This window comes from Rhodamnia argentea, chromosome 3 (assembly GCF_020921035.1).
Source record: "Rhodamnia argentea isolate NSW1041297 chromosome 3, ASM2092103v1, whole genome shotgun sequence".
Lineage (NCBI taxonomy): Eukaryota > Viridiplantae > Streptophyta > Magnoliopsida > Myrtales > Myrtaceae > Rhodamnia > Rhodamnia argentea.
This window is the reverse complement of record NC_063152.1, coordinates 3,101,737-3,121,387: the sequence shown is the minus strand read 5'-3', so window position 1 is coordinate 3,121,387 and position 19,651 is coordinate 3,101,737. Positions and strand designations below refer to the sequence as shown.

Below are 19,651 nucleotides of genomic sequence, written 5' to 3'. Positions count from 1 at the left end.
CGTAAAAGGGTGTTATCCAACTTTTTGTTTTTGTTTTTTTTTGTGAAGATGGATATTTTCTTAATGGGTCATTGTTTGTTGTATATGAATCAAACGTTACATACATCGTCATAACAAGTACCGCTTCAATGTTAAATTTTTTCATAACCTCTTAATAATGTCGATGGTATCTATACCTAAATAGATATTTACTTTTAAACATTTTTTTTTATCAAAATATGCATAATAATATTTACTTCTCATATATCGATTAGACATTAATTGTTTATTGTACATCAATGAGAGATTTCTTACCAAACTATCCACAAGAAGTAGAGATTTTGCCTAGAATTATGGACTTCCCGAAGGGACCATCAAATTGAAGGGATTTATCGGAACCGAATCAGATTATCACACGGAGAATCGAGAAAAATTGAAAGACGCACGAGATTACCCAGGTTCACCCCAAGATTAGGGCTACGTCCCGCAAAGAGATTTTCACTATATTTTTCGGTTTACAGCCAATTCGCATATTACAATGATAAAACCGAGCAAAATATATATGCCCAAAAACGGGCTAAAAAACCTAAATCTCTTAATCCCAACCATGCGGGCCAGCTTAAATAAAAGTCCAAACCCGTAGAGGTTTGGGGGGCGCTGCCCCCGAACCCCCGCCCACTCAACGACGAGCGGGGCAGCCGTCCGCTAACCGGGTAGCGGAACCCCCGTCGGGAGGCGCTGCGCCCGAACCCCCGCCCGCTAACCGGGCAACGGGACACCCGTGTCGGGGGCGCTGCTCCCGAACTCCCGCATCCCGCGTGTAGGGGTCATATGTCGTTGGATAACACTTCGGTTTCCCTAAGCTCACGTGGGCGTACTCCGTGTGAGAAACAAGGGTCCCCGAAGTATTCGCCATCTCCAACACAAATGACACTTGTTCAAGTATAATTTTCCATGTGAAGATTAACTTGTTCTTCATGGCTCTCCGGAGATAAGATCGATTTGTTCTCTCGTAGGCATGTATGTCAACAATGGCGACTAGATTGAGTTGAGGGTCTGTCCTTAAATCTTTAAAAATAAAGCTAGAGTCCAAATTCGTACTGAAAGAGAGAGAAGGAATGTCCCAGCCCACTTGCGGGAAAGAGACACGAAAGATGAACCGGTGGAATCCTATGCTGAAAGAGAACAGTTCTAGCTTTTCCACTATGAATAAGGAAGAGCGTAGAGAATTCCGGCATTGCAGTTCAGTTCTAAGTGTAGAAACCCAGAGAGAGAGAGAGAGAGAGAGAGAGAGAGAGAGAGAGAGAGATGAAGAAGAAGAGCTTTGGGATTGGATGTTCATGGCTTGTGTTGATAGTGATTGCCTCTCTCCTTTGGGCAACTCCATCTTCAGCTGCTGCTTCATTTCAAAGAGTGGAGCAAACTGTTTTTCCTCAAGCGGGTAATCAGCTAGATTTTACTCTTATTTCACTTTCAACAACAAATTATTAATTTTTTTTTCGGAGGAGTAGTGGCTGATTTACCTTGTGGATGGATATATAAATGTTTGGATTCCCGTGATATTTCTAGGAACACAACGTTAGTGAGAATTTTCATTATAAATTATGGACACACAATATATATACATATATATTCCAATTATGAACCTTTTTTTCTTTTGTGGAATTTATTTAAGTGGTCATTTGGGGGGTGTATGTTTTGTGGGTTGTAGGTGCTGCTGGTTCAACAGGACCCCACTTCTCGTATGTGGAAAGGCATGCTGTGTTGATGGATGTTGTAGCTTGCCTTAAATAAATGCCATGCATCCTCAAGAATCCCCTCATACATGTTCACCTCTATATTAACCATATTTCCCCCTTTTTATCTTTATTTTATTTTACTTGGTCCTTCATGCTTGTGTGCCCAAATTAAGGTTGTTCCTTAACGAGAAATTTGAGGGAAATCGTTTAGCGCAAACCTTCATCATGAAAGAGTATAAATCAACAACTTTGTCGGTTATGTTCTCACAGGTTCTACTTATATATTGAACAAATCAAAATATTAGGTATTGTAATCCATTCTTTATTATCGTTGAGCACAAATGTTGCTCAAAGTTTTGTAAAAATTACCAAGAAATGCCATAAATCTATTGTAATTGAGTCATAAACCTTTTGTATTTGTGTCAATTCGGTTCATCAAGTTAATTTTTGCTGGAAATAGTTGACGTGGATACTGGCCATCCTATGTTGCACGGTTAGCACTGTTGTGGACATTTTTAATAATATTTTGAGTATTTTACAATTTTTTATTTTTTATTTACTTTTTTCACTACTCTTAGGGCCAGCTACGGTCGTTGGCCAACCCTCAATGTCCTTGGCGAGTCCGGGCAAACGACGGCCTCGCTCGCCCAAATTGAGTTTATGATATATTATGTCGTAATAGGTATATGCTACATTGTTGAACTCTTTGAAAACCTCGTCATAAATTATCAATAATATAGAAAATACATATACACACACTTACATATTTACTACAACTATTCATCACAAAATAAGCCTAATGTCCTAAAAAACCTCAAACTTTAGATCTAGTCCCAAATCTATCCCAAACTTTTTTTTGTCTAAAAAAAATCCCCAACTTTAGGTCCAGTCTAAAATTTGCTTCGAACTTTTCTTTGTCTAAAAAAAAAAAACCAAATTTTAGGTACATTTCCAAATCTGCCCTGAATTTTTTCTCGCAAAAAAATTACAAATTCTCAAATCTACCTCGTGTCTAGTTCCAATTTGATGTGACATTTCCACATCGATAAAAAGCCCACATTAGCAAAGTAATGGGGTGATAAGTATGGATCAATGAGGCATTTCCACATCGATATTGAATTCACCCCAATAAAGAAATTCTCCAAAATAAAACTGTTCTAGGATATGAAAATTAGGGACGGCTAATGATGATTTTTTGACGGAGGGCTAATGGAGCAAATTTGAGATAAGAGTAAAACTTGGCGATTTTTTTTAGACAAAAAAAGTTCGGGATAGACTTGGAACCGAACCTTAATTTTAGGGTTTTTTCTGAGACAAAAAAAAAAGTTCGGGACAGATTTGGGACTAAACCTAAAGTTGGGGATTTTTTATGAGACAACAAAAGCTTAGGGCAGATTTGAGACTTGATCAAAAGGTGGGTTTTTTTAAAGGGAATTAGGCCTACCAAAATATGCACAATTTCTTTTAATCTTGTACATCAATGAGAGACTAATTATTTCTTGTACATTGATTAGAGATTTCTTGCCAAAATATGTATGAAAAGTAGACATTTACTAAATTGACAATCAAAAGCAAATTACTAGGTAAATCGAAAGTGAGTGTGCCATGTGGCTCAACTCGTCGCTTATATATGATGAGCATAGTTTTAGGGTAAAATGGAGAACCGGATAGGTGGGAATCGGTCCGGTCCCAAGTTTGAGAATATGCAGGGTAGAGTTTAGGTTTTGAAAAATTGGAGATCCTGTTCCAACAGATAGGTTTTAGGTTCCAAAACCTAGAACTTGGAACTTGGAATAAGTTTTTGTATTTTTCTTGTTCTATATTTTCTCGTAATTCCGTGACATTCCATGATGTCCGATAATGAGTGTGCAATTTGAAACCATTAATTTGAGCTTTCATTTTTTGCGAAATCCATGATTGAGACTTTTACTTTGTTAATAGTTTATACTATTTGTGTGTCCAAATATAAGTTGTGGTCGATGCGCTACAACGGCAAATGGGGGTCATTATTGCCCTGTATTTTATTCCTACTGAGTTATACTCTCTAAAGAAATGGACTACCCGAATATCCAAGAAGGACCTTAACATATCCTTGCATTTCAATATAATGGCATGTCCTTGCCATGTGACCTTATTTGGACTTCCCAAGGCTTTAAATAAGTCAAGAGTTGTCCATCCGAAGTACAAAGACTTCATGTCTTTGAGGGTGAAAGAGCGTTAGGCTTCAAACAGAGCACAACACTCAACCCCAAAGGCAGACGACGATGCCACCGATCTCGCTGCTCCGTCTAGCAACCTCCCAGCAGAATCACGGCATATGCAAGCTATCGAGCCTTACGTATCTCCGGATTCATAGGCTCCATCTAGAATTATCTTCAGAGGACCAACGAGCGGTGGGTTCCATGTCCGTGAAGAGCTGTCACCGTTGTTTCCAGATTTGCTAGATTTAGGATTCCATGTTCTTCAACTTAGCGAGAGTAGAGCCTACAAGGACACCCAAAGATGAGGTTGCACTTTATATCACTCCGGAGATATGATCGGATCTGTGCTCTTTAGGCACGGGTCACCAATGGCGACCATATTGAGGGGTCGTGTTAACTCTGAAGGGTAAAAATAGAGTCCAAGTTGGTACCGAAAGAGGGAGAATGAATGTCTAGTCCACTTCCCAGGAAGAGAAACGAAAGATGAACTGGGAAAAGACTACATAAAAAAGCTTTAAATCCTATGGTAGAAAAGAGTAGCTCTAGTTTTTCCACTCTAAGGAGGAAAAGTAAACAGAAAAGTTAAAAGATACTGTTTAGAAAAGAGCTTGTTCGGAAGGTGTTAATCATATTTTTTGTCTTTTCTAATGGTCGATGATATTTAGTCCTTCATGCTTGTGTGGCCAAATTAAGGTTGTTCCTTAACGATAAATTCGAGGGGAATAGTTTAGCGCAAACGTTGTTGACGGGATGCTGCTAAATGAAAACAGTCCGACAAAAGTGTAAAGACGGTCAAGAACTTTGTCATGAAAGGGTATAAATCGACAACCCCGTCGGTTAGGTTCTCACACGTTCCAGTTACCTCAAGGATTTTGTGAGATGTGAATTCCCGGAACAATATGTAGACAAAAAATAGAAGAAAAGTAAGGAAATTGCAAGGAGCTTTTATTGAACCAGAAAGTATGGCCTACACTCTTGGATGCCATGCTTGCTCGTTGAATGACTTCGAACACAAACTTCTCAATGGAAATTGATAAAGTGCGAGCTGGAAAGCTTTCATAATTGAAGACAAGTATTGGAATTAGGAAACTTAATTTAATTTGAATTTGAAATTCAAAGTTGAAACAAAATATGATCCGCATGAAATTTTTTTTTTTTTTCAAAATTGGACCGAGCTGCTCGATTGATGCTGCACAATTCTTCTTTGAAGTTTGAAGCGTATTGTACGTGTTGGTGGCCGGAGGAGGGAGGGAGGGGGTGGTGGCAGCACCGGAACGATGGGATTGAGCTAACTTAGGACACGGAAATTAAAATTTTAATCGTGGCCAATATTGGATGTAACTTTTCTTTAACGACCAATTGCAAATTAATTGGATAATTGGCTAAAAACATGGACTACATTTGGAAACCCCTCTTGTTTTCCCGTGTCTTGGTTAGAGAACAAACTACAATTCTAATTGGGGGTTCATAAATACGTACATCCCCCATACTCTACTATAGTTAAATTTGCTTAACTTGTCAATCTTTGCTGTCACCGACCACCGGGGAAAAGTACACTAAAAGTGCCATAACTTTTGTATGACGTTCACTTGAGTGTCACAACTTTCAAAATATTCACTTAAGTGCCATAACTTTCAAAAATCATTCACTTGAGTGTCATGTTGACGCGGACGCCGGAAAAGCCGACGTGGCACGTCGGAAAAGTTACTGTAGCACGCTAGAAAGCTGTCGTGGCCCGCCGGAAAGGCGACGTGGCCCGCCAGAAAGCTGATATGGCATGCCGGAAAAGTTCTTGTAGCACTCAAGTGAACGATTTTACTCCGATGTAGCACTCAAGTGAATGATTTTTGAAAGTTATTCACTTAAGTAAACGTTTTGAAAGTTATGGCACTCAAGTGAACGCCGTACACAAGTTATGGCACTTCTAGTGTACTTATCCCCCGACCATCGTGATGGTTTGGCGATGGCCAGATCAATCCAGATCTGATCGCCGTTGCACCATTGATGAACGTAAACTCTCGGGTGACCATTGCGCGGCGGCCAACAACGGCTTCGTGGTGGATTGAGTGGGTGGATAGAAACTCGCACGTGTTCCAATTTTTATTTATTTTTAGATACAACTAGGTATACCATTTCTAGATTTATGATATGTTGTCCACCATTTCTATCTTGATGTATCCAGGTTTATCCCGATCGATATATGTCACCAAGTAATGGATAATACCGTCTAGCTTTCTATTTGGCTGCTAAATGCGCCCTAAAAGATTGGCAACAATTATTAAATCATGGGTGCATGACAACCATTCTGTTCTAGAAATAGATTTTTCTATTTTTGTTTCGGGATGAGTTTTTGAGCAAAAAAATGCGCTTGATAACGACATAAAATTTCTGATCCTAGAACAGAAGTTCGTTTGACAACAGTTGAAAATTTCTACTTCTAGAATTTATTATTTACTATCTAAAAATACAAAAATTATTATTTATATTTTACTCCGACGGTGGTGGTGGTTGCGGTGGCCGGGGGTGGTGGGGGGCAGCGGCCTTCGATGGTTGCGGCAACTAGTGGAGGGTGGCAGAGGTTGGTGGTGGATGGTGGTTGGTGGCGGACGGTGGTCGGTTGTGGCGGGGTTGGTAGAGGCCGGCGGCAGGTGGCGGCCGCCGGTGGTGAGGCAGAGGGCGATGGCGAGCGGTGGGCAGCGGCGGGTGACCGAGGACAATGTTTGGGGGCGGCGAAGGTCGACGGTGGTTGGTAGGGGTAGCCGATGGTAAGGAGACCGATGGCGGTGGTTGGCGGCGATGGCGGCCGCCGGTGGTGAGCGAGGAGGCGATGGCGGGCGATGAGCAGTGGTGGGTGACCGAGGACAATGTTTGGGGTTGGCGAAGGTCGGCGGTGGTTGGCGAGGGCGGCCGATGGTAAGGAGACCGATGGCGGTGGTTGGCGGCGGCGAAAGTCGGCGGTGGGCGGTGGGCGACGGTGAGGTCGGGGGTTAAGGAGGGCAGCAACGGGTGGTTGTTGGCGATGGCCGACAATGGGAAACTGTGGGCAATGGTTGGTGGTGGTGAAGGTCGGCAGCGGGCGGTGGTCGGCGGCGGTCGGCCATGGTTGAGACGGCCCGCGGAGGGTGGTGGTCGACGGCAGCTGGGTCCGCGGCGATCGGCGGGTACTTGAGAAAAAGTGAGAGGTTATTATTTCTGATTTCTATTTCTCCAAGACACTAAAATTTTTTGTTTCTGATTTCCCTTCCAAATCTATTTCTAGAACAAATTTTTGTTTCAGAAATAGCAAAATAGAATTATGTCACCAAATGAGTTTCTGTTCCAAACATTTTCCAGAAATAGATTTCGAATAGAAACATAGGAGTAGGATGGTTGTTATGCACCCCTTAGTGACCTCCCAAAGACTAAAACCCATTCATATCAGCAAACCGGGCTTCTATGTTCGGTTCTGTTCCTTAATTCTAAACCCTAGTAACCATATGAAAGCAAGACATCAATCTACTTCTTTGAATCTCCATTATTAAATGGGTTTGAGTGGGTTTGAGTGGGCTTGGACAATTAACATGTCTAGCTCCGGAAAGAAGTCTAGTGTATTTCCCCTCGTTACCAAGAAAGAATATAAGAATATCTCTACCAAGAAAGCAAGACATAGGATTTTTAATGCCATTTCAAAAATAAGAACTAAGAAGTCAAGATATCTCTATAATAATTTTTTGTTTGAGATATCACTATAGGGAGATCCATTATATTTGTTTTGTAGATAATGAACTTGACAAAGCATATCTAAAGAAACGTTGCTAATAGTAACTAAACTATATTACTGTCTCCTAAGAATCTCCAAGCATACAGAACATCAGATCATTTCAGCTTGTTAATGATTGATATTTAAAAATCGAATGTTTGTTTTGATATAAAAAACTAATTCTAGATGAATTAATAATTATTTAAGAATTATTGGACTTACATAAGTCATTAGCGTATTAATAATTGGCACTTAAAAGAAATGCTTGTGTCTAAATAATAATAAAAAGAAAATCTAGTTCTAAAACAGCTACCATTCTTTCAAGAACTATCGATCTTACTTCAGTAATCAACCCATTAATGATTTGTACTTCAAAGTCAAATGCGCGTTTCCAAATAATAAAAAATCTAGTCGTAGAACAACTACCATCCTTACAACAACTGTTAGTCTTACTTGGTGATTGCCTTGTTAATGATCAGTATATTTTAAGAATCAAATGTTTGTTTCCATATTAAAAAAATCTAATTCTAGATTAACTAATATTGTTTTAAGAGTTATTGGTTTTACCTAAGTCATTAACCTATTAAGAATTGGTACTTAAAAGAAATGCCCGTCTCCAAATTTTTTTTTAAAAAAAAATCTAGTTCTAAAACAGCTACCATTCTTTCAAGAACTATCGATCTTTCCTGAGTGATCAACCTATTAATGATTTGTATTTCAAAGTAAGATGCGCATTTCCAAATAATAATATAAAAAAAATCTAGTCGTAGAACAACTATCATTCTTTCAACAACTGTCTGTCTTATCTTGTGATCAGCTCATTAATGATTGGTATTTCAAAATCAAATGTGTGTTTCCATATTAAAAGGAAATATAGTTCTACAAAGACTAATATTCTTCCAAGAATTATTGGCTTTACCTAAGTCATTAGCCTATTAATAGCTGGTACATTAAAGAAATGCCCGTTTCTAAATAATAATAAAAATAAAACCTAGTTCTAAAACAACTACCATTCTTTCAAGAAATGTTGATCTGATCAACCCATTAATGATTTGTATGTCAAAGTTAGATGCGCATTTCCAAATAATAAAAAATTATAGTCGTAGAACAACTATCATTACAACTATCATTCTATCAACAACTGTCGGTCTTACTTGGTGACCGCCTTGTTAATGATCGTTATTATTTAAGAATCAAATGTGTGTTTCCACATTAAAAAATTTAATTCTAGATGGACTAATATTGTTTCACGAGTTATTGGTCTTACCTAAGTCATTAGCCTATTAGTAATTTGTACTTAAAAGAAATGCCCGTTTCCAAATTAAAAAAAAAAAAAAATCCAGTTCTAAAACAGCTACCATTTTTCCAAGAACTATCGATCTTACCCGAGTGATCAACCCATTAATGATTAGTATTTCAAATTCAGATGTGCATTTCCAAATAATAATAAAAAATATAGTAATAGAACAACTATCATTCTTTCAACAACTATCAGTCTTACTTCTTGATCAGCTCGTTAATGATTGGTACTCAAAAATCAATTGTGTGTTTCCATATTAAAAAAAAAAAATCTAATTCTAGAAGAACTAATATTCTTTCAAGAATTATTTTAGTTTACCTAAGTCATTAGCCATTAATAATTGGTATTTAAAAGAAATGCCTAGTTTGTCCTTAAGAGTTAGATGAGAGTTTCCATATGAGAGCAGCGCCCAATATACCGGCAAATAATAATAAAAAATCTAGTCATAGAACAACTATCATTCTTTCAATAACTGTTAGTCTTACTTGGCGATGAGCTCGTTAATGATTGGTATTTAAAAATCAAATGTGTGTTTCCATAATTAAAAAAAAAAAGTCTAATTCTAGATGATCTAATATTGTTTCATGAATTATTGGTCTGACCTAGGTCATTAGCCTATAGGAATTGGTACTTACAAGAAAAAATATAAATTTATATATAAACAAAATCCGAGATATAAAACAAGTACAGTTCAAGGACTATGTCTTACTTGAGAGATTAGCCCCTTAATGATCGGTACTTGAAAGAGAAATGCATGACTCCAACTATCATTCGTTTACGAACTGTCTGTCTTACCCTATATTCTCTCTATCATGACCATTTAAACCTTAGAATTATAGAAACCATGTGCACAACTATAACTTGTTTTTATTTGCTAGAAAAATGTAAAGTTGATTATCTTCTTTTACCTAATCTTGTCCTCATGTTGGCAAGGAATATTCTTGGGAGTATCTGTCATCTTATTATCTAAGCAAGCTGTTCCTTTGAACTAAATCAGATATACATGTTTTGTTTCCTCGAAGACCTGTTTTGCTTCAGTCTTTACATGACGTGGATGATCCACGCTGGTATAAATGTCCTATATGACACGTGGGAGAGAGTAAGAATCTCACGCATTGGACAGACAATAAAGACTTTTAGTGTGAGGCTTGCATTTGTGTTCAAAGATTCTTAGACAGGCTGGCGATGTTGAAAATTGAGTTATAGTAATCAGAATATTAATTTAATCTGGAAGTTTAGTTTAACTTAATGGGACTGGTTTGCTATTAGTACATGCAATGTTTGCTCCAATCAATTATTTTTTGTGCAAAAAAAAATAATATCCCGGTAGTTGTGTTCTGTATGGCGTGCATATGCATGCAATACTGGCGAATAGGGAGAGAGGTTAGTGGGCCTGTTTAAAATACATGAAGAGTTGTGAATATGGGGGTCAACCGTTTGAGCACAGGTTTATAAAGGGCGTGCAAAGGAATCGGGAATTACCTGGATCAGAGTGGCCCGAAATAGGTGGTTCTTAAGGGAATCGGTTTGGCTGCCGGTTTCAAGTGTTGAACCGCCAATTCAGACCGGAATGGTAATATGTAATGTATATAGTTTAATTTATAATTATAAAAAGTAAAAAAACTTAAATACCTAATTTGAAACTCGCTTATCTCGTCTGAAACTCTCATTCTCATCTCGGCCTCTACTCTCTCTTGTCTCGGGCTCTCAATGACTCACTCTAACCTCGGTCTCTCCGTCCTTGTCTCTCGATTCATGGCCTCAACTCACATCGATTCATGGCCGCGCCTCCGGCTGTTCGTCACCTCCCTCTCTCGCTCTCGGTCACCTTCATTTGATTGGTGGGGCTGGTTCCATGGATCCACCCGAGAACTGGTGGTTCGGTTCTTGGGTGGATCTGTGGAACCAACGAGCGGTTTCCAGTTTCGTTTTTTGAAATTGGCCCTTAGCGGGTGGTTTCCGATTCTAGGGTGGGAACTGCCCACCCCCGACCATGCTCTCCCCTAATTTAAACTTGTGAATGAAGCAACTCACTTGACTGTAGAATACACCAACTTTCTTTGCAAACACCAAATTTAAAATACATGAAGGGTTGGATGATTAAATTCCATGGTCCATCCCATTCACTCATTGAAAATTTCCAAGACCGGTCAAAATCCATGAGGAACATGAAGAGACTAATTTAGGTATCACTCCAATGCAAGTTGTGAGCCTCGGCTCACAACTCTTGACTTGATGCAATTTCTTTTGGTCTTCTTAAATTGTTGGTCTTATCAATAGATTTAAAATTTTAATTAATTAAATGAACTCATCAGAATTTTTAATTGATATTATAGGGTTGAAATTTGATGCACGTCATTGAGTACATACCCCAAGAAGCAGAAGTCCTCAACCCCTTCAGCGAGTGCAATAGTCCTCACCTTTTGTTGATTTTTTTTTTGGTCAAAACCCTTTGTTGATTGAATATTCCCAAAAAAAATCTTTTTAATAAGCCATTTTGGACAAAGCATTTATGAATATGCACTACTTGTTACTCTACACATATATAGCACTGTGGTCATTGTTATTGTTGAAGATATGTCTCGATTTTGAGCTCGAAGCGAAAATATAAATGTTTCGAATTAGATATTTCCTATATTGCCTTGATATCAAAATTGGAATCCATAATAGAGAAAGGATTAGAACTTTTAATCGGATTGTTATAATCCTTTGGAAATATTGAGAAGTCCAACCATGGATATCAATATGAATGATTCGGTCAAACTTGGCTTTCTTGGTTGCCCAATTTGTAATTGGATTTGGACTGATGCGGTGATACAAAGAAATAAAGGGTTTGTCTTTTATTGATGGGTCTTGCTTTCATATAAAAGAGAAGTGTGCCGTTTCTGATTAGGAAGCAGAGAGGTCTTCGTGCCGTCCATGTCCAGAGAAAGGAAGGGAAGTCTTGAAGCACCCTGTGCGAGTGCTTGTTTGGAATTTCTCTGTGAGTTCTTCGTTCGTGAAATTACGTCAATTTCTTTTAGTGTTTTAGCCAATTAAATCTTCCTATTATATTTGTGTAATTTCTTTGTGAGATTGAGATATTATTTCGCGAGAAATTGAGGGTTAAACACTGTGTGCGTTATTGGATATAATTGGGCTTGGAAAACACCGAGAATGTTTGCGTGACTCGAGTGTGGTTTGTCATCTATGTGTATCGCTTGATCTATAGTGGAATTTATTACTGCTTTCCTCGTGAACATAGGTCTCTATGACCGAATCATGTACATCTGGTATCCGATTTATTTTCTCATTCTATGTATTCCTTGTTCAATCGCTTGGTTCTGCGCAACAATTGGTATCATAGCCAGGCTTATTTGAGTTGAAGCGAATCGATGGCGATGGAAGAAGTTAAAATGGAAATCGACAAATTTGATGGGAAGGATTTTGGTTTCTGGAAGATGCAGATTGAGGATTATCTGTATTAGATGAAACTACATTTACCCTTATTTGGGGAGAAGCTAGATATGATGAAGCAAGCTGATTGGGAATTGCTGAACAGACGAGCGATGGGTGTTATTCGATTGGCGTTAGCTCGAAATATCGCGTTTAATATCGTCAAAGAAAAGACCACTGCGGGTTTGATGAAGGCCCTGCTGGACATATACGAGAAGCCCTCGTGACGTCTATTTAATTTGAAGATGAGCGAAAGTGTGTCGGTTACTAATCATATCAATGATGTCAATGTGATCGTTAGTTAATTGAGTTCAGTTGATATTGACTTTGAAGATGAGGTATGTGCTTTTTTTTATTATCCTCATTGCCCGATAGTTGGGACACTATTGTTATTGTTGTTAGTAATTCCTCCGGCCCAACAAGTTTGACATTTAATGAGATTCGAGATTTAATTCTGAGTGAGGACATTCGTAGAAGAGAATCTAGTGAATATGTATTTACTGCTTTAGTAGATGAAAATAGAGAAAGAAATAGTGTCGTGACCTAAAATTAGGCTAACGGATTATCAGGTTAATTAAATCAACTAACCTAATTCGAACCCTCCCAAGTCCTACCGAATCGCAACTTAGGTTTATTCATGAGAAATTATTCAATCGGAGCCGCCGCTAATCATTTACGGTAGGTTGATTAGAAACCTATATAAAATAGCGAGATAACTATTTTATCTCTACGAACCGAAGAGAATGAGTCCGGGAACTTGGTTACGCTAATTGAAACAATTAATGCCCTTTCGCTACCAATTTCATGAAAAAGCCTTTCCGATTGTTTGACGTGAATTTGATGATTAATTGGAAAAATGTGACATGAGGACCATATATTAAGCGCTCGAGAGGATGATTTTTTTTTTATATATTTTTGGTAATAAAAGAAAACAAAAGCAATAAAAAATCTGAACAAAAATAAATAAAAATGCCCATAATATACCTTTTAATTTTCGATTTTTCCGAAAATTCTCTCATTCCCAAAGATCCGGGCTAGAGCGAGATTTATCCGCTACATCCTCGAGGATTCGAGCTAGTATGCTGATATATGTATAGAAAAACAACGTCCCTTCTCGCTAAAGAGCAAAACACGAATTTCTGTACTAAATCACGTCCCATTCCACGAGATCGTGGCTAACGCGCGTGATTTAATTTTTCCGAAGGGTTTAGGCACATAGGGAGCATATATTATGGGCATGTTTGTTTAAAGATGTGCAAATTTTATAATAAATCAAAACAAACAAGCATGACAAAAATAAAATAAAAAATGAAAATCAATTGAGCTTGAAATTTCGAAAATTAAAAGAGGGGTGGCCGAAATTATGAGATTGGGGATCCACCTTTCCTCATCCAAAAATTCAATCCATTTTTAATTTGAGAAATTATCTTTGAGATTTGAAAATTTAATTTTAGATAATCCTCATAAAAAAATAGATAGACATTCAATCCAACCAAACCTTATCTCTAATCAAATGTGTTTAGAAAATTCACCAGAGATAAGATAAGATAACAATATATAACATCCAAATCACTTCGCATGTGTTAAAGATAACAACTAGCTCAAAAAAATGTATCCATGAGTAAAAAATATCTAATTTAGTTAAATCAAACAAAATTTCAATCTAGTCAAATCTTCATTCACACCAGGAGATAACGTCGAACAATCACAAATTCCTATCAATAACACAAGGTTGTGATTGAACACCCCATGGATAAATTCCAGTCAACCAACGTAGCGAAAAAGATTAATCCTCCACCCACATTAAAATGTCGGATCAAACGGATTGCCTACGTGCCAAAAATTCCATGCTCATGCCATAAAGTTCTGATTTTTTTTTTATTCAATGTAACTTGACGACCATTGAGGAATAATTTTTAATTAAGGACGGACAAGTTCCATTTGAATTAAAATCACCTTCCCTAACACGTGCAAGCATCCAACCAATTCAAAGGTAAGCATCAGACATAAACTCAATCATGATCAGAATTTTTATGCGTCCTAAGACAAGTTATGATGGCAAATCAACATATGATGGCAAATACCTAGGCAAGTTATCAGCTTAACGAGCATTGAATTACAACCAAAAATTGAGAAAAAGTACCTTTTTAAGCAAAAACTCCAGCACACTTGCAGCTTTGAAATCACGTCCAAAATTGTCTCTTCTTTGAACGAATGGGAGCTTTAGTTCTCAGGGACTATGACACCAAATAACACTTGAGTTGGTGACTGAATATTGATAAAAAATCAGATCAAATAAACCTGAAATAGTGCTGGATCAGTGATGCAAGGAAAAGGGGGGCTGAACAGCAGCTACAACTCGTCAGGACAGCAGCTAGCTCAGGGGACTGTTCTTTACGGATCTGTGGCTGTTCGAGGATGAACAGGGAGCGAAAAACCAAGCTCTGGGACGAAGATAATGGAGGCTGACAATGCTGAACAGTGGAGTTCTTTAGGGGGACGGACGACCTTTGGCGGTGGACGATGAAGCTTGATCATGCACGATCAAGACTCCGCTGGTTGAAGGCTATCACGAACGGCTGAGAGAATCAAACTTTTGGAACCTTCCTTTAGCTCTCAAGTGCCGAAAATTCTAATGGATGCCGAACGAAACGAACGCGAGTGAGCCCTCGTTTATATAGAGCTAGGCACGACTACTTCTAGTAGGAGTAGGACTTCTCGAGGGCCATTAGATGAGCAATCCTAACTATCGTAGGAGTTGTTATTAGCCATTGGATCATGAGTTCCCACATCAATAAAACTCTTAATTAAGATAAGAATTCCAAGCTAATAAAACTCTTGATTTTAATTTGAATTTTGAGAAGTCCAGTTCTCCTAGATATATTTCTGCCAAGGGATGATGAGTATGATAATGGCAGAATTTCTTATGTCTACGTGGGCTTGAGATGGGATCTTGAGCTTGATTGGCCTTCAATTAGTTAGATGATCATCTAAAGGCATTATAAAATAAACCAAATTGAGCCTAAATTAGGGTCCAAACCTAGATGGAAATTTCAGCAGCCATGTATCTACATCCCATTTCGAATTTTCCATCATAGGTTTATTTTTACTTCGGGCTCAAATAAGACTCCTTCTAAATAATGGATATTAAATTGAAAACCTCATTAATCAAATCAAGCTTAAATGAATTGAATCGAGCCCAAGAACAAGTCCAACTGATTTAAGTAAATTCGGCACCCTCTCTAACTCTAGGCGAAACTTTTAGACCGAGTCTTTGATCCCATCGCCTATCAAAATTAAGCTCAATTGACTCACCACTATCTTAGATGTAAATGACACGTATGACTAACGAAAAATATGCAATGCATGAGAAATTATTTTTGTGAGAACTGCAACTAATTCTCATTTTATGAATTTGTGGAAATCAAAATTTAGGTGTCAACAACCGGTACTTATGCTAGCAGTAGTAGTATAAACTCGAATAAATGCAGTCAGTCTAGGATTGGTGGTGCTACCTATTGGAATTGTGGAAAGAGGGGGCATCTTAGAATGAATTGCTTTAAGTTGAAAATGAAACGGGTAAGGGAATTAGAGTTGAATCTATGGATGATGTTGCAGCTATAGCTGATAATTTTGATGATGTCGTTAGTGTCTTATCTGTCACCGAGAATTTGTCATTTGATGGATGGATTATGAATTCTGATTGTTCTTTTCATGCTACACCAATTAGAAACTGGTTTACTAATTATCGGTGCACGGGTAGTGGTAAAGTCCAGTTGGGAAACAACCCCGAATGCGATGTTGTGGGTGTTGGTGATGTTAAAATCAAAATGAATGATGATATTGTGAGGATATTGACTAGAGTAAGACACGTTCCAGAATTGAAAAAGAACTTAATTTCTCGGGTTCCCTAGATTCAGCTAGATGTAGGTATTCTTCACAAGGTAGAGTTCTGAAGATTGTTCGAGGTGCCTTGGTAATAATGAAAGGAATCAAGCATGGTGGCCTGTATGAACTTTAAGGTGAGACATTGATAGGTTTTGCTTTGGAGACGTCGGCATCCGTTCGAGCGTATAGTGATTGTTTGAGGAAGACCCGGGTGTTTGTGCCTATGCAAAAGTTTGATGCTGTTGTCGGGAACATGCGGTCGAGAGCTTTGATCGAAATGGAGACTAGTAAGTCGATCAAGCATGTGCGAACCGATAGTAGCTTAAAGTCATGCTCGAAGCTAATAAATAAATTATGCATGAAAAAGGGCATAATGAAACACCGTACTAGTGCCAGTAAACCACAACAATTTGCAGAATTGATGAGCATACATTACTAGAGATAACTCGTAAAATTATCTCTAATGCTAGTATGGCTAGGAGAATTCTAGTAGATGCACTTAGTATGGCTACCTACTTGGTGAACATATCTCCATTAATTGTGATCAGATATCGAACTCCCGAAGAAGTGTAGTATGGTAATGTTGTTGATTATTCTATTTTTATAATGTTTGGTTGCCCGTGTTATTATCGAGCAAGTGATGCTAATCTCAATGTGAGGGCAAGGTGCATATTCCATGGCTATGCACAAAGTGAGTGGGGCTACGGTTGTGGTGCCCGAATATAAATTCACCCGTTTATAGTAGAGAAGTTATCTTTGACAAGTATTCAGTACTTCTGGATAGGAGTGTTTGTGGCAGTATTAATACGGATCTGGATGGTATTTAGCTTGAGGTGGAGTTGCAATCAGAAACTCCCGAGATAGCAGGTACTAGCGTGGTAATTGACACAGATGGTGCTTATAGCAAGGTGGAGCATGTAGAGCCAATAGTTGCTGTAACTGCTGATATTGACAAGATGCGTATTCGGTCTCCCGATAGATATGGATGCAATGATGGTTTTGCTTTATCCGTGATTGAGAAGCTTGTATCAGAAAGTTCTGGTGGAGCAGTTAAATGTGCAGGTGCAGTTGGTGTTCTAGAGGATATCGGTTATGGCGAAGTTCAAGCGCGACTTGGACTTGGAAGACGTCAATGGCGGTTGAGCCCATTGGGACAGTTGGGAGAACAACGATGAAGTTCGAAGTTCTAGCGAATCGATTGTGACTTGGCTCAAGCATCGAGTCAAGGTAGAGATTGTTGAAAATATGTCTCGATTTTGAGCTCGAAACGAAATATAAATATTTCGAATTAGATATTTCCTATATTGCCTTGATATCAAAATTGGAATCCACAATAGAGAAAAGGTCGGAACTTTTAATCAGATTGTTATAATCTTTCGGAAATATTGAAAAGTCCAACCGTGGATATCAATCTGAATGATTCGGTCAAAATTGGCTTTCTTGGTTGGCCAGTATGTGACTGGATTTGGACTAAGGCAGTGATACAAAGAAATAAAGGGTTCGTCTTTTATTGATGGGCCTTGCTTTCATATAAAAGATAAGTGCACCGTTTCTGATTAGGAAGCAGAGAGATCTTTGTGCCGTCCATGTCCAGAGAAAGGAAGGGAAGTCTTGAAGCACCGTGCGCAAGTGCTTGTTTGGAATTTTTCTGTGAGTTCTTCGTGGAATTACGCCATTTTTTTTAGTGTTTTCGCCAATTAAATTTTCCTATTAGATTTGTGTAATTCCTTTGTGAGATTGATAGATTATTTCGCGAGGAATTAGGAGCTAAACACTGTGTGCGTTATTGAATGTAATTAAGATTGTGAAACATTGAGAATGTTTGAGTGATTTGAGCGTGGTTTGTAATCTCCGTGTATCGCTTGATTTATAGTGAAATTCGTTGCTGTTCTCCCCGTGGACGTAGGTCTCTACGATCGAACCACGTATATCTAGTGTCTGATTTATTTTTTTGTTATGTCTATTTATTGTTCGATCATTTGGTTATGCGCAGCAGTTATAAATATCTTTTTTATTTTTCAAAAGAGTAAACTTTAAAAATCAGTGTTTCTTACTAGATTTAATTGTATGTATGATGGATAATGCTAAAAAAACCGTTCCCTAAAACCTTCACGAGTCTATTTATTGATGCCATTTACTCTTGACTTTATTAAAGCATTACCATTAGGTGGTATTAATGATTAGTATCTGTCAAAATAATTGTTCTATCCATTTCTTCTTACGAAAACTTGTTTAAGGGCTTAATAGCAAAAAGGGGATGGGTAATCAGGTAATTGTATTTTCGTGGGCTATAATTTTATCAAATAATATTTGGTTGGTGATCAAAACAAATGATTCTTATTCATGCCACGAACATTCTTTGAAAACTTAATATATCTTCTTTTTATTCTTACTAGCCAGTTGGGTCACTCAGCTAGGGTCATCATGTTGAGAGTGTGGTTCTTACTCCCCATCAACAGGAAAGGGCGGGGACGAGGGTTTTTATAGTTTGAGCCCGTAATTTGTTGGTAGTTTAAGTTTAGATCGATGAATAGCTATTGTTATTTATATTCTCTTTCTCTTATAATTGAGAGTTGTAACGTAGATGTAGGAGGTGTTAATTATAACACAGCCCTCTGCTAGATGTAGCCTCGATTTAAGGGTGAACCATGATAAATCTTGTATTTCGATTTCTCTTTTTCTCTTTTACTCTTAACTTTGCTGTGTTTGTGCGGCCAATTCTAACACGTGGCTCAACCGCGATTTGGATTAGTTATTTTCGGGAAAAGTACATCGTGAGTGCCATAACTTGTGTATGGCGTTCACTTGAGTGCCATAACTTTCAAAACATTCACTTAAGTGCCATAACTTTCAAAAATCGTTCACTTCAGTGCTACGTCAGAACAAAATCATTCACTTGAGTGCTACAACAACTTTTCCAGCGTGTCACATCATCTTTCCGGCGAGCGACGTCAGCTTTTTGGCATGCCACATCAGTTTTTCCGGCTGCCACGTCAGCATGTCATTCAAGTGAACGGTTTTTGAAAGTTATGACACTTAAATGAATGTTTTGAAAGTTATGGCACTTAAGTGAACGTTGTACAAAAGTTATAACACTTCTAATATACTTTTCCCGCTATTTTCTATTGGCTCAACTTAAGACCCCCCCTCTCTCTCACACACATATACGACGACTTTAGTGGCGGCAATAGCACAGTTATTCGACGAGGGAGAAGAAAGAGACAGATTGCTTGGGAGCTTTTCTTTTGGTTTTTTTTTACAAAAAGCAAAAGACTTTGTTAGGTAAAGTCATATACTGATGATCGAGATTTATTTATGTCCGACACATATGGTGGAGGGAGATTTCAAACATGGTGGTGTCCCTATTCGC

At 38.1% G+C, this 19,651-nt stretch overlaps 2 long non-coding RNA genes across 2 annotated transcripts; one reads left to right on the top strand and one right to left on the bottom strand.

Annotated features, from left to right (window-relative positions):
• The first annotated feature begins 1,234 nt into the window (after window positions 1–1,234).
• Window positions 1,235–1,935, top strand: LOC125314467. The gene is made up of 2 exons (XR_007197949.1): window positions 1,235–1,420; window positions 1,691–1,935. It is a non-coding gene; the product is annotated as an uncharacterized LOC125314467 (long non-coding RNA).
• Window positions 1,853–4,733, bottom strand: LOC115752399. The gene is made up of 2 exons (XR_004016739.1): window positions 4,658–4,733; window positions 1,853–1,936 (listed from the first exon to the last, which is right to left on the bottom strand). It is a non-coding gene; the product is annotated as an uncharacterized LOC115752399 (long non-coding RNA).
• Between the last annotated feature and the right edge of the window lie 14,918 nt (window positions 4,734–19,651).